The sequence below is a fragment of the Lasioglossum baleicum genome, chromosome 6, assembly GCF_051020765.1.
Source record: "Lasioglossum baleicum chromosome 6, iyLasBale1, whole genome shotgun sequence".
In the NCBI taxonomy this organism is placed as follows: domain Eukaryota; kingdom Metazoa; phylum Arthropoda; class Insecta; order Hymenoptera; family Halictidae; genus Lasioglossum; species Lasioglossum baleicum.
This window is the reverse complement of record NC_134934.1, coordinates 9248453-9264280: the sequence shown is the minus strand read 5'-3', so window position 1 is coordinate 9264280 and position 15828 is coordinate 9248453. Positions and strand designations below refer to the sequence as shown.

Sequence of the window (15828 nt, the reverse complement as noted above, 5' to 3'; positions counted from 1 at the left end):
TGTGCTGTACCGGTCGATGACCATCATCGCCTGCAGAAATTGCACGCGACGAGGCGATGCATGCTACGCTATGCGATGTCACGCTGCTATAACGTATACTTACTTTCCGGCCTGCAGTTCCATACGGTTCGATCCACGAGTAACCCAATTCGCGTTTCGGTCGCGGAATCATGCCGTATAATTCTGGCCCAATTAAACGCGTTTTTCCGCGAAAATCACCGACTCCGTAACAGCTGCTGCGTGATGTTTTTAATGACCACTTAATCCGATCAGTAATTCTCAGCAAACTTTACTTACCAACACAGGAAAACAGGGAAATGATGTTGGACATTTTACGAGGATTTTCTTTGCTGTCTCATTATAGTTTTATATTTTGAAAAATATTCTGAAGGATGCGTCCAGTCACAGTTCATCAAAGGAACCCTGGTAGAAATGTTTGAACATACTTGTAGTTTCAGTTTATTTACATTAATGTTTGCCAACTGCTGGTTTGGGCTGAAATTCAGTTTCTCTTTGTAGTAGCTTGTATTTTATCAGTCCACGTGGAGTTCCCAATATGGTACTACCAAGGGTTCCATAATATGGGTATATAGCTATTGACATTCTTGGTGTGGGTGCCGAATATGGCACTAGTTATCATATTAGGGACTCAAGGTGTACCATATTAAGAACCCCTTTCGCTGGAACCTGCAAATGACACACCACAAAAAAAAATGTTTTTCCCAAGCTGTATTCATTTTTTAACAAACTAGACCCCAGAATCTTGTAGGGAGGAAATGCATTCACAATTGGTAATTTTTTGGTCGAAAAAGAGCATTCTAAAATAATCAAAAAATGACATCAACAAAAAGTGGTTCATTAGGGACTCAAGGTTTACCATATTAAGAACTCCTTTCGCTGGAACCTGCAAATGACACACCACAAACAAAATGTTTTCCCAAGCTGCATTAATTTTTTAACAAACTAGACCCCAGAATCGAGGTGTACCATATTAAGAACCCCTTTCGCAGGAACCTGCAAATGACACACCACAAACAAAATATTTTTCCCAAGCTGTATTAATTTTTAAACAAACTAGACCCCAGAATCTTGTAGGGAGGAAATGCATCCACAATTAGTAATTTTTTGGACGAAAAAGAGCATTCTAAAATAATCAAAAAATGACATCAACAAAAAGTGGTTCATATTTGGGCACTTTACTTATACAATATAGTATAAAATATGAAAAACAATGAATATATTGCTTTACCATAAAATAAATATATATATATATACTACTATTATTATCTTCTCTAATCCAATTTTTTCGTGGAATCAATTTATCACCGCAATCGATTTTCAATAAACGATGAGCTTTTTGCAGAATTAATGTTTGGCCCACAAGGTTTTGGGCTTAATGGCTCCGAACACGCTTTCGCATATTGAATACTAGATTTTCACAATATTTTAGTATAATACTCTATTACCGTTCACGAGTCCTTTGACAAGTGCCACAAGTCCATTAATGATGATAAAGGACCGTTATTATATTCATTTGCCAACTCGACGTTCAAATGTGCCGAGATACTGTCTATCGGGTTCGAGCCAGGCTATTCTAACGTTTTAAATTTAAATGGATGATCGAGTAGCCAATTTTATTCTCTTCAATCAGGCCTAGACACTTTTCAAATAACACTATTTGAAATGTTACTCCAAATACATTTTAGAATTATTTGAAATAATAAATTTCAGTTAAGTGTGAAATTGAGTCCAGTTCATACTGACACCCTTTGTTGCATATTATTTTCAGGATTATTACTTTCGACAAACTTGAAACAAAGAATAAATTGCATATACACTACTGTGTAAAGGAAAGAAGCACCCAGTATAATTATAAGATGTAATGACAAACAATAGCTTTAAGTAGACATTTTATTGTACAATTTATTGCATTTAAAGTATTAGATAATCCGCAATAACACATCATTCTCAGAACTATTCAATTAAACAGCGGAATCCTTTTTCAGAACTTATTGTTTTGACTTACTATTGTACTTACGTATTTGATTTTTTATGCTGTTATATTAAATATAGCCGGGTGCTTCTTTCTTTTGCACAGCAGTGTATATAATTAATTAATTCTTTAATTTTATAATGCTTTAATTTAAAGTTTAGTTTTACCAGATTTACCAAGCATGATTTCCCTCTCCCTGCGATATCAAAAAGCGAGCCTGTGCCGGTGAAATGCAACAGTATAGGAGGGGGGGGGGCTAACTTCTAGGATGTAAAGAATTTTGCTTCTGTACAATTATTATAGTTCTCCCGAAACTATGTATACCGAGCATACCTGAGCGTTCCGTAGTGTCATCCTTTGTCTCTCTACACAATTCTAACAATTTCCAACAGTCTGACAATTACGCTTTTTAAAGAACTTGTAAATGTATCCATAATTAAGTGTAGGAAGTATTAGTACGTTCATTGAACCTTTTTAAAGCACTCGTAAATGTATCCATAAGTAAATGTAAGAAATATTAGTATGTTCATTGTACCTCTTTTTAAAGCTTTCGTAAATGTATCCACAATTAAGTGTAGGAAGTATTAGTATGTGCATTGAACCGCATCAAAGCAATCCAACTCGTAAGAAAAAGAAATCATTGGGTCTAGATATCCAATACCGCTGTATCCCCTTAAGAGACGACTGTTGCGCATAATATAGTAGATAGAAATGTTAGTTCGACATCGAGTTCTAATCGAATTGGGATCCAAAGGTCATAGAAGAAGATATATCCGTGACCTTGAATGACCTTGTAAAGGGACTGTCATTGTGGATGTTGAAAAGAGGGTGGTTCCATTAAAAAAAAAAATGAGCCTCCTCATTTTACCATTCAACTTTGTCCTCAAGACATTTAACCCTTTGCACTCGAAGCAATTTTAACTTAAAAATTAAATGTTTCCTCCAATCTAAAATATTTCCATTTCCTACGATTTTTAAAATGTTATGGATATGAAATTGGTACAATAGCCAAAAAAAATACCTAAACGTTTAGTCATTTATTAGATACCGACATATTTAATAATGTAAACAATATTTTGAATAGTGGTACAGCAATTTTTAGTAGCGCCTCAGAGTCACCATTCGAGTGCTAAGGGTTAATATGTATCTTTGAAGACAACAAAGATATTTGAGGTGATAAACTTAGATGATACAACGTATCCTATTTCTAAGGGTGTACGGAGATCTTCTTCGCTAACTATAGTTTTATTGTTTCAATTTTTCGGTAGCGTTGCATTTGAATACTTTTGAATACTGAGAGAAGATTCGATTCGAGAGCAAGGAAGAAAGCGTACCAGGTCAGCGAAACATGTGTGCGAAGATTCGAAACACAGGCGGCCGGATACAATACCTAAATGTTTAGTAATTTATTAGATACCATAATGTTTCACAATATGTAAACAATATTTTGAATAGTGGTACAGCAATTTTTAGTAGCGCCTATGAGTCACCATTCGAGTGCTAAGGGTTAATATGTATCTTTGAAGACAACAAAGATATTTGAGGTGATAACCTTAGATGATACAATGTGCCCTATTTCATATGGTGTACGGAGATCTTCTTCGCCAACTATAGTTTTATTGTTTGAATTTTTCGATAGCGTTGCATTCGAATACTGAGAGAAGATTCGATTCGAAAGCAGGGAAGAAAGCGTACCAGGTCAGCGAAACATGTGCGCGGAAATTCGAAACAGGCTGCCGGAATATTGCGTTTTGAACTGCAGCTCGAAGAAATAGCGCTCTCGCAACTCGCAATACGTCTGCCATGTTATGAGAAACCGCGAGTAGATACAACAAAAGAGACTCTGCCGAGCAGCTTGTAAACGCGGGCTGCAATCCTTGTCCTCCATCGAGATAAATCTGGAATTTTTCGGGTAGCCTCACAAATTCGTTCATAGGGAACAACTGACAAGGGAAGAACCCCAAGTATTCGACTTCGATTCTGATAATTTTTTGTGAGACGATGGTACATGGATCACTAATGATGTCTGCAAAATATTAGCTGTAGTTACTCAATAGTTTTGAAGATATGAACAATTGAACTTTCAAGTTTTCGAAACTTCATCAGCCGAGTAAACAGGTTGTTTACAACCTGTCAACTTGTCAATTGTTTACAAGGTAACTCACTACATACATATGTAACATTTTACTGAAAATTTCATCGAAATCGGTTGACACAGTAAAAAACGACACAAATGTAGCAGAAATTGATCAAAAGTCGTGTAAAACTACGATTTTCACCGTTTTTAACCGCTCGTAACTCGTGTGTACGTTAATCGATTTCGATGAAATTTTCAGCGTGTGTATAACTAACATGGATCTACAAAACGTATATTTTAAATCTTCATTAACGGCCCAAATAAAAAAGTTTAAAAAAAATTCCTTTTTCATTTTTGCATGTAACCTTGTAAATTATAATTCATGGAAAATCTTTTTCGCATATCCTTTCGTAAACCAATGCTTCTAATTGATTATAAAAAATGAGGTCGATTGGTACAATTATAGAAAGTAATTCTGTTTTAAGGGGCGTTTGCGAATACTTTCGTGGCTCACTGTACCTTGAGGACCATATTGTATAGTGTTCCACGAAACTGAAACGAGACGACGACGCGCCGATGACGCGACGCCGAAAGCCGATCGTCGCGACGGATATCGAAAGCCGTTCGTTTCGTGTTTATCGGGGATTCGTGAGAATCGGAGAAATCCCCGGTGTAAGTCGCGCCGCGACTTTTCGAAGATCCGATTCCGCGACCCTGTTCGCGAATTGTTCACGCGAAGCCGGCAACTTTACAGGTCAGGTGCACTGCATTTCCGAATGTGAATCAATCCGCGCAACCAACTCTCGTGGAATTCAACCGATAAGACCGACTAAGACCAAGTAATCATTTCTCCGACGCGAAACCATCCGTCATCCTCGTTCCAAGCTTGGGCATTATCGAAATAAGTTGTTTAAAATGCCATTTGAAATTAATCATATGTTAGTTTATTTAGACAGGCAAATGATTTTTTAAACGTTACTTCATTATTGGAATTTCAAATAAAACTCGAATAATTTTTCATTTAAATTTCCAGTTGTGATCAAGTAATTCGATATTCTCGAAAATTCCATTTACTTACTGTAAAAAGTACTGAAAATACTGTGAAAAAAAATGTAAACTGAGTTTAGGTGTATTGTCATTTAGTCTATAATACAAACTCTGTTTACGTGCATTTACGTTTTTGTTTAGTGAGTTCTTTTTTTAATCAACGATCGACGATTAATTTCGTCAATCGATTGAATCAATAGTCGATTTCTCGACGATTCCTTGGTTTAATCAACGATCGACGATTAACTTCATCGATCGATTGAATCAGTCTCCGATTTTTCGACGATTCCGTTTTTTAATCAACGATCGACGATTAACTTCATCAATCTATTGAATCAATAGTCGATTTTTCAATGAATACCTTTTCTAATCGTACACATTAATCAATCGATCTTGATGAAAATTTTAATCGATTAATGTCCAACTCAGTATAATATTCGTATTAACAGAGTTGGACATTAATCGATTAAAATTTTCATCAAGATCGATTGATTAATGTGTACGATTAGAAAAGGTATTCATTGAAAAATCGACTATTGATTCAATAGATTGATGAAGTTAATCGTCGATAGTATAATATTCGTATTAACAATCTAGTGGACAATAAAAATCGTCAATAAAACATCGAAAGGTGTTCCCAGGTGACAAGTGTTCGTAGCTGACAATGAGTGTGGGTTAGAGAATGTGTATGTGCTCTTCGACACGCCTCTATACATACAAGAACGGGACAAAGAAAGAAGACGAACAAATCTCTACACAGCAGGCAGCCTCGGTTCCAAAGAAAATACTGAAGAATAGCGAACGTGATACGACGGACGCCCTCGTCGTTCGTTTCTTCTGAACTGTCGCGTTTCCTTTTTTATGGAATATTCGACTCCTCCCATCGAATGATTCATCGAGAGCGAAGAAACTGAATACCCACTGCGTTTACTAGAACGCAATCACGGCTCTCTGTTTCTATTTCTCTCTTTCTCTTCCTCCTCTCTCTCTCTCTTCTTTCTTCTAGCGAGCCGAGGGTTGCGCGCCATCAAGGTTTCTCTTTCCGAGATGTAATCTAACGTCGAGTAGAAACCAATAAGAAGAGGAAAAGCTAAGAAGAAGCAAAACAGAGGGAAAACGAAACGAGAGGAGTGCAGACGATCGATCGCGTTTGGTAAAACGATTCGAAGTGACGGACAACGCAACGGCCGAAAGTTCTCATAATATGAAAACACGTTTTTTTCTTTTTTTTTAGTAGAACCACATGTTATAAATTCCAACGTAGCTGATGAAAAAGTTCCGGAACTTTTTCTAAACTCTAGAAAAAAAAAACTACGTGGCGATTTGACCGACAATGTGTTTCATGGAGCGGCGCACTGTTAGTTATGGGGCCCTAGGCCAGTGGTGGCGAATCTATGACGCGCGGATACTGACCCACGAAGGCTTTGTAAGTGACCCACGCGTTTATTGTAATATTGACCTGCAAAAGTTAAAGTTATAACTCAAAAAGGAATCTAAAACCTTTTTCTGATTATTTCAAAAGTGAGAACCGAGAAGATTCAACTGTCAACTTTATCTTTTAACAAAATGTTTGATGTTTCCAAATAATTGGCACTCCCATCCCTCTAATTGAAGCCACTGACTTATGACCCACGGGCTAGTATTTAAAAATGAAATAAAAATAATTGACCCACTCTTAGACAGACACTCTTAGACAGACACACAAGAAAGCGAGCTAATAAAAACGTGGTTAAAATAGAACTTTTGAGCAATGTTCCGATATCGTGCAGCATTTTTCGTACGATGGATGGCCGCTAGAGGCGCTGCGCGGAAAAAACAGTAACGTATCTATAATGATGAGACAGTTATATTAGCGCGGAAGTACCGAAACAATCTGTTCCGGTACAAAAAAACTTCAGGACGTGTCCTACAAGTTAGAAAATATACACAAATGCACATGTTATACATTCATTTTTCAGAATCAAATCATACAAATCTTTTCAAATTCTGCGAGGTGCTTAAGGTACCCCATTTTATCGAGAAGCTTACGTTACTGAGGCTGCAAGCGCCTCTAGCGGTCATCCATCGTATGAAAAATGCTGCACGATATCGGAACATTGCTTTTGAGGGCGATAACGCCCTAGATCGATCTTTTATCTCTCTACCGTTTTTGTTTATTGAAAAACCCCGTGTTTGTATTGGGTTGGCAAATAAGTTCGTTCGGTTTTTGTGATTTATTCCACCCTAAAACACCGAACGAACTTATTTACCAAGCCAATATTATCGAGAAATGAGAGGGCGAATCCCGCACCCTTGCGATCCTGGAAAAAGCAGTCCACCCCCTTAAAAAGTACCTTATAGTAATCCAAGAAAAACTGTTCTTTTCATTCTCCTATATGTGTGATCGTTTTGACTTTTCTCCCATTTCCGATAAATTGATAAAAAAAGAAAAACATGCAACAAAAGTTGTTTAGTAATTGCACGGTGGTAAATTGCAATAAACGAGATAAGGTCAGCTCGATGATTACAACGAAATTGTATCACCAAACGATGCATTTTGCACCCTGTTCAAGAAAGTATTAGAAATCCTAGGTCGTGAATGAATGAATTTGTTTATCGAACACCGTGCGACGCTTTCGGCGATCGCACATGTTTTTCGATCGAACCTTGAACAGAGGAGAAGCGGAGGAGAGACATTGATCGGCGAGCAAGTCTCTGCTTTATAATGAATATCCGGACATCTTTTTTTTTTTACTGGACAGCACGATTTCACGGACCGACGACGAAACATCGACGGGACGACGAGCACCTGATTTCCACACGAACTATTACGTTTACGCGTAGAATCGCGTAAAGCGGTCCGCGTTTTTTTTTTTCGCACGCTTACTGTAGAGCCGGGCGACCTTGGGGATTCCACGAGATCGATTTATCTGGCCCTTCCCATTCTACAGCATGGTTGTCATCGGCTCTTTTCTCTGAACTTGTTATTGTTTCGTGATTTGAGTTAATTTGAAACTGATTTGCTTATCGGTAATTCAATGAAACAGCATGTGGAATACATAAATACTGTATATTTTGTTGTTCTTGAATATGCAAAGGGTTAACACAATGCGATGGCCTAGATTAGGCACGTCAAACACGCGCCCCGTCGACAAGTAGTTTGCGGGCCAAAAACTTTGAAACTGTTGATGACATTTTATAGGTTTTATGTACACTACAAATTCACCCTTCTGCAAGTCAATTTCACCTTTCTGCAGATCAATTTCACCCTTTTGCAAATCAAATTCAACCTTTTGCAAATCAAATTCAACCATTTGCAAATCAAATTCAACATTTTGCAAATCAATTTCACCCATTAACCCGGCGTTAGTTACCCAGAGATTTTAGATTGATTGTAACATTGTAAAGATGTTTCATTAGTTAAGTGATTTTTGAATAATAAAAATTTAATTTCGTGGATCTGCGTTTTTACTCTGATAAATTGCAAGCCTCTTAAGCAATACCTAATCTTATAAATATGAAAAAGGTATTTATTTCTATAATACAATATGTATATTATTTCGGGGGGTCTGTGGCTCACCTTACCACTTACGATACATTTTCCCACCTTACCAACGCCGGGTTAAGAATATTTAAAATTAATTATTTATTTATTTCGATTAAATCATATGTTAATTATATATATATAATTTTTTATTAATTATATATTACTCAACACGCTCCAATAAATACGTACTTTCATTTCTAAAATTTATTAATCAGAAAATAGCTACAATGAAATATGCATATCTACACACAGATATTTCGCACATTACGAAGTTAATGAATTGGTAATTGTACTTTTAAATAAGTATTTGATGTAAATCTTTGCAATTTCTTAACAATTAATTCACATTTGATCCGATTTTAGTTACAAAAGCTTGCTTAAAACTTCTTTATTTGTAAAGGGTTGAATTTGACTTGCAATAAAGGGTGAAATTAATTTTGCAGAAGGGTGAAACTGAATTGTAAAACAGTGAAAACGATTTACAGAAAGGTGAAATTGGCTTGCAGAAGGGTGAATTTCGAGTGCGAAACCTGCAAAACTGGAATTAACCGAATGTCGCCCTTAAAGAATAATAAAACTGCGAAAAGGTCAAAGTGAACAGACCAACCATGTACAATCAATTCGAAAAATAATTACAGTTCAACAAATTCAAACAAATTTTGACAAACATTGCCAAGTTTCTTGGAAACAAAAATGAAATATTTTTATCTAAATAAAGCAAACTCGAAAGGGAAACAACTTTTGTACGTATGTCATTTTGTATGCGTAACAGCAATGTTAATAAAAAAAATTGTTTCCTTTTTATTTCGAGCCTGCTTTTTCCTTTTGCGGCCCTCGAATTAATTTATAATACTTAATGAGGCCCTCGGTGGTAAAAGAGTTTGACATGGCTGGCCTAGATTGTCGTGCGCGTCGAACGATTGCCGATCGTAGGCTCCGTTCAGAGGGAATTGAATGCGTTTCGCTTTCGTTGTATCGGAAGGGCGGCCAAGAGACGAAGGGACTACTTACTCGGTAGGTGAGTACAAGCCAGAAAGAAGCAGAAGCGAAAAGGTCGCGGTTCGAACGTACGGCGGCGCGGCGCGCGGTTTCTGTATAGGTTGAGGGGCAGACGATCGAACCCGATCGGATATTCGTGAACGCGAGGCCGTATCGGATGGCCGATCTACCGTAAAACGATCAAAGACGAGACACGTGCCGTTGCCCGATCTATTTCTACGTCGGTCGAGCCGACTTCCCTCCTCTGTTCTGCATTCGCGTGGACGCCTCGCCTCGCCTAGTGTCATCTCAACCCGTGCTATCCCCTTTTTGCATCGTCCTCCCTTCCCTTTGCCGTTCTCTCATTCGCAAAAACATTTTCAAGCTGAATTATTACGAAATTTTCTCCCACTTGAATTCGGCCGATCGTCTCGCTCCGAAGCCGCTTGTCTTCTATCAATCGAATCCTTTTTCCAGGACTGCAACGCCGCGGGTTTTCCGTTCGCATTTCTCGGTAATACAAAAATGGGGGTTTCCAGTAGTCAAAAACGATAGATAAAGGATCGATCTAGGGCGCTATCGCCCTCAAAAGTACCATTTTTCCGTTTACACTGCGTAATTTGCATTATCCGGAAGCATACAACTGTAAAGGAAATGGAGGATTTTTGTTCCTTTGTTGTAATTGCAATTTTATAACAATAAATATTTACCTTAATTATTTAATGAGTTATATGGCACTTTGAAGCTTGTTTCACGCTCTATTTAATTACGCTTTTGATATTTCATTTTATTCAAATTGATATCAAATTATTTGGCTTTTATTTCAGGATGTCGAAACGCGATTTCCGCATTATTTTTTTCTACGAGTTCAAAATGAAGCAGACAACTGTGCATGTAGCTATTATGTTGTAAAGGAAGAAATGCAGGATTCTGCTCCTTTGTTGCAATTGCAATTTTATGCCAATAAATATTTACCTTAATTGAATGAGTTATATATGGCATTTTAAAGCTTGTTTCACGCTCTGTTTAATTACGCTTTTGATATTTAATTTTATTCAAATTGATATCAAATTATTTGGCTTTTATTTCAGGATGTCGAAACGCGATTTTCACATTATTTTTTTTTCTACGAGTATCAACCATTTATCAATCATTTTTCTCGGAATATCAACGAAGTCTGGGGCGAAGGAAGTCTCGCGCTGGCAACGACAGCGAAATAATTGAAAATATCAAAAGCATAATTAAATAGAGCGTGAAACAATCTTTAAAACGTGACATATAATTAACAAAAATTCGATAGATCGTAGGTAAATCCAACTACAAATATCGAATAAAGTCTGTTCATTATCAAACTGACTTTATTTATAGTATATATTCGATATAGAATTTCACGGGCGAAGAAATAATTTCCAAGCGCTCCGTTAATACCACGCTACACATGCAAACTCCATCGGGCCGAGCAATGAAAATATAATATCAATAAAATCAGATTGATAATGTTAATATCATCATCATATGTTTTCAGAGAACGATCGAGTTTTCACCGATGTTTCTTTATTCACTTTTTATTCATGTGATAAATTGAATACGATGAAGTCGCAAAAAAATTGTTGACCTTTTCACCTTGAAATTCAATCAATTTCAAATATAATAATTCACAAGTTTTTAGTTGTAGCAACGTTTCTAACGTCTGTGCATGACGTACGATATTTAAACGTTGGTAAACATTGGTTCGCAACAAAGTAATTTCGGCATTTTAAGGTGAAATATAGAGAGAGCCCAATTGTTTTATTCAAGCAATGAACTTTAATGAACAAGATATTTTCCCTTTTGTTCGACGATCTTTTGTCAAAGAGAATAAACAAGAAAATATTTTAATGATTAAAGTTCGTCGCTTGCGTAAAGAAATTCGGTTTTTTATTTCACCTTAAAATACCGAAATTACTTTCTTGCCAACCCAATAGTATTATTATACGTAAATTTCTTGTTAATTAGCCAACTATAATAATTGAAGGATCTATGTTGGGCCTAGTATACTTCCAACCGTTGGCCACCGTTAGCCAACCATAAATGCTACTAGGGACGTCACTGCATCATTGCATGGTCAGATGGTCTGCGTGCAACGAAGCCTCTCAGTAGTACTGTCCCGTTCTGGTCAGACCGAGCCGCTGCTACTACTGAATCACGTTTACCGATCAGCCAATGAGCTATACTGTTTGTATACAAAGCAGAGTTGGGCATTAATCGACTAAAATTTTAATCATGATTGATTGATTAATGTGTACGATTAAAAAAAGAAATCGTTGAAAAATCGACGCTTGATTCAATCGATTGATGAAGTTAATCGTCAATCGTTAATTTAAAAAAGAAATCATCGAAAAATCGACGATTGAATCAATCGATTGATGAAGTTAATCGTCAATCGTTGATTAAAAAAAAGAAATCATCGGAAAAAAGACATAAAAGCACGTAAACAGAGTTTATATTATAGACCAAATGACAATACAACTAAACTCAGTTTACATTTTCGTCAGTATCCATGTATAGTCTTGATTTCGTATTTCATTTCGAAATTTCAGCCGTTAATCATTAATCAATTATCCGATTGACGATTACAATTGAAAGGAATATGTAATCATTAATCGCAATTAACGACTAAAGTAGAAATTTAACCGTTAACGGCAATTAACGACTAAACTAGGAGATTAATTATTAATTTCGATTAACGATTGAAGTGGAAATGTAGTCGTCAATCGTTGATTAAATTGCCGAACTCTGATACAAAGTATAACGAATATTCTGGTGTAGTCTAACAGTTAGAGTTGGCCAGAAATCGATTATTTTCTGACTACTTCTGTAATTAATTACGAAAAGTAATCAAGGTAATCATCATTTGACACAGTGCTACAAAACGTATTTTTAAAATTTTGTAAAATGCAACTTTTAGTATCCTGTTACTTTTATTATCCTCTAGTAAACTAATTGCTCTAGCTTCCCAAAAAAGTTCAAATCGTATAGCACAATATTAAAAAAGTGATCGTCTGTTTTGGAGCGTCCGAATATTAATTCGAGTAACTGTATTTGGCACGTATAATATTAAAGAACAGATATTCTGTCAATTTTTGAAAAAATTTCTTTTCTCATCCTGTAGTAAACTAATTGCTCTAGCTTCCGAAAAAAATTAAAATCGTATAGTACAATATTAAAAAAGTTACCGTGTTTTTTGGAGCGTCCGAATATTAATTCGAGTAACTGTATATGGTATGTATAATATTAAAGAACAGGTATTCTGTCAATTTTTGCATTCAACTTTAAGCTTAAATACCACCAAAACAAGTTGGTATATGTAATCAGCAAAAAGCCGGGCAGTTTTAAGAACTACGTTTAAGGCCTTCCCGATCTTACAGTTGGAATATTCGACTTTTGTCCACTGGATCGAACGCAGGTGCGACATGTCGAACGCAGAGTCCTTTCGAATGGCAAGTGTCGCTTTGCACCGACGAACTGTATACACGTATACCGGCCGCTTATTCGTCGAAGTTTGCGGCATTCGTGTTTTGAAAGTCACAGGAATTAATTGGAAAAGCGTTCTACTATTAACGGCAGGTGGGTGGTCGCCGAGTTTCCCTTTTAAATGGAGTAGAGTCGGGGAACATTATTTTCTTTCATAGGAGGGAAACGGTGGGTGAGGAGGTAGAGACGGTTCGGAATGACGCTCGTTTCGTTGCCGTTCGTTCTCACGCTTCCCGTTTTAACGAGAGACACGCGCGCGGGCGAATATCCCACAAACATGCAAATCCACGATTGTATCGGCCGATTCGTAGTAGAAAGTTTCACAAGATTCAGAAAAGATGCGGATGGACTTGTCCGATACAGGAATGCCGAGACCGTAAGGGTGACCAGGCCGAGGGAGGAAGACGGTACGCGAAGGACGCGAAGACGAAAAGAAAAATATACTCATGAATGGCTTTCATTGCCAATATATTGATGGATTTCGAATTTCTTGTACTCGATTTCCCATTGTATACCTCCGGAACATCCTTAAATACAATAGCATCTTTTCGGAGGCGGCGCACAGTGGGACCTTTCGTCCAAATCGGAGACAAAATCAAAGAACTTTCGATAGAAATGAGGTAGAGCGATGAAATTTTTTAAAAATTAAATCTGAAACTTTGCAGAATATGGGAAAATAGGAAGATTAAGGTACGAACGTTTTTAAAATTTTTTTTTAAAGAATTCGTTAAACACGTAGAATTTCAAGAAAATGTGGTTACAATAAAATTAAACATGATGAAGTATTTGAACGTTTATTTGACGTATCACTTGACGAACGATCACTCGACGTAACATATACGTGTGACTGTAATGTAGTTTAAATTAGATATCTATTTTCCATGATTATATTTTCATTTATACAGGAATCTCCCTATTTTTCCCATATTCTGCAAAGAGTTTCAGCTTTAATTAAAAACAAAATTTCATCGCTCTACCTCATTTCTATCGAAAGTTCTTTGATTTTGACACAGATTTCGTCGGTTTGGCCCATAGTGCGCCGCACGGTGGGAATTTTGGGCCAAACTCGATACAAAATCAAAGAACTTTCGATAGAAATGAGGAAGAGCGATAAAATTTTTTAAAAATTAAAGCTGAAACATGGCAGAATATGGGAAAAATAGGGAGATTATGGTACGAATGTTTTATAATCTTGAGAAAATTCGTTAAACTTTCACAATTTCAAGAAAATCGCGGTTTTTTCAATATCATGTGCGAAGCACTAACTTCAAACACAGTTGCCTTAGGTAAAAAATTGTAGCAGCGAGTTCATGGGGTACTCAATCGAGAATCGGCAGAATCTCTGCTTCAATCTGACGTTCGGATCATGCTCTACCTCATTTCTATCGAAAGTTCTTTGATTTTGAATCGAGTTTGGTCCAAAATTCCCACTTTGCACCGCGCCGTACGTCTTTCAGGCCGGAAGGATTAACGAAAGACACGCTTGCCAATATCCCACAAACATGCAAATCGACCGGCGCGATTATATCAGCCGATTTGGAAGTTCGTAGTAGAAAGTTCCACGCGTTTCAGGAAAGACGCGGATGGACTTGTCTTACACACGAACGTGGAGACCGGAAGGGTGACCAGGTCGAGGGAGGAAGACAGGACGCGAAGTCGAAAGAAGAAGAAGAAGAAGAAGGAGAGGCGAACGACCGCAAGGATCGCCGGAGAAGTGGGTGCTCTCGTCGAAACGAGTTATTTACGAGGGAAAACGCAATATCTCGGACGGCGGCGGATTCTCCGGACTCAAGGAAGGAACGTCTTCTCTACGAAACGTGTTTGACCTTAAGCACCGGAGGAGTAGTCGCATAGCTTTCAACGGCATCGATATCGCGATAAACCCGTCGAATCGATGCCGGCCGATTCCTCTCGACGGGTACCTTGCTCTCGCAACGAAACACCACCGATCACTCATCACTAGACTGCGGATCTTTATGCAAAATAAAAAAAAAACCTTCACACTGATTACAGGACACAGGAGCCAGATAAAAATTGTACTCCTCGATGTCCTTAAACATTTTTATCACGTCCACCGCTTTAAATCGTGCTTGGCCATTTTTGCCATAAATGCATAAAATCCGCAGTCGGATTCATCACGTTCAAATCGTTCAAATTTCGATTTTCCACGCGTTTCGTTAATTTGTTACGTCGACTGCACCCGGGGACTAAATAGACTCGCAATTTCGAATCTCTGGATCAAGCGGAGCAAGCTCCGTTCCGGAGCAACAGTTGATTCCCTCGCGCGTGTGTGTTTGTGGGAGGGAGAGGGAGAATATGGGAGTTATTAAGCGGTCGACGAATAATTTCATGTAAATTGGAGAGACAGAAAGTGAGAGAGAGAGAGAGAGAGCAATTAAACCGGATCGCGTTGCGGGATCGAAACGCGAGCTTTCGGGGAAAAATTTGGAATGATCAAAACGACTCACCGAAACCAGCGACCAACGAGAGAGAGAGAGACAGACAGACAGATAGCGTTGGTCGATGCCCCCGTAAGCGTTCGAGCGGTTCGAACAACGTGGAAGTGCGAAGCGCGAACAGAACGCGAACAGATTTCACTCCGGTCGCTGCCTAGTCGCCACTGAATCTCCTTCACGATTCCTGCTGGCCGAGTGAGCGCAACCCATACGCTTCGTGCCGCCCCAACCACCCCAA

At 37.8% G+C, this 15828-nt stretch overlaps 1 protein-coding gene across 2 annotated transcripts in view; it reads right to left on the bottom strand.

Annotated features, from left to right (window-relative positions):
• Positions 1 to 15828, bottom strand: part of LOC143209910 (GTP-binding protein Di-Ras2) — a 27359-nt gene extending 11531 nt beyond the window's left edge. Inside the window, exon 1 of one of the 2 annotated variants that reach the window (XM_076426215.1) lies at positions 15603 to 15828. The gene's annotated coding sequence lies outside the window, so the exon portion shown is untranslated. Of the gene's footprint in view, positions 1 to 5863; positions 14285 to 15602 lie in introns of those variants that run through there. The other variant, XM_076426216.1, reaches the window with a different exon arrangement.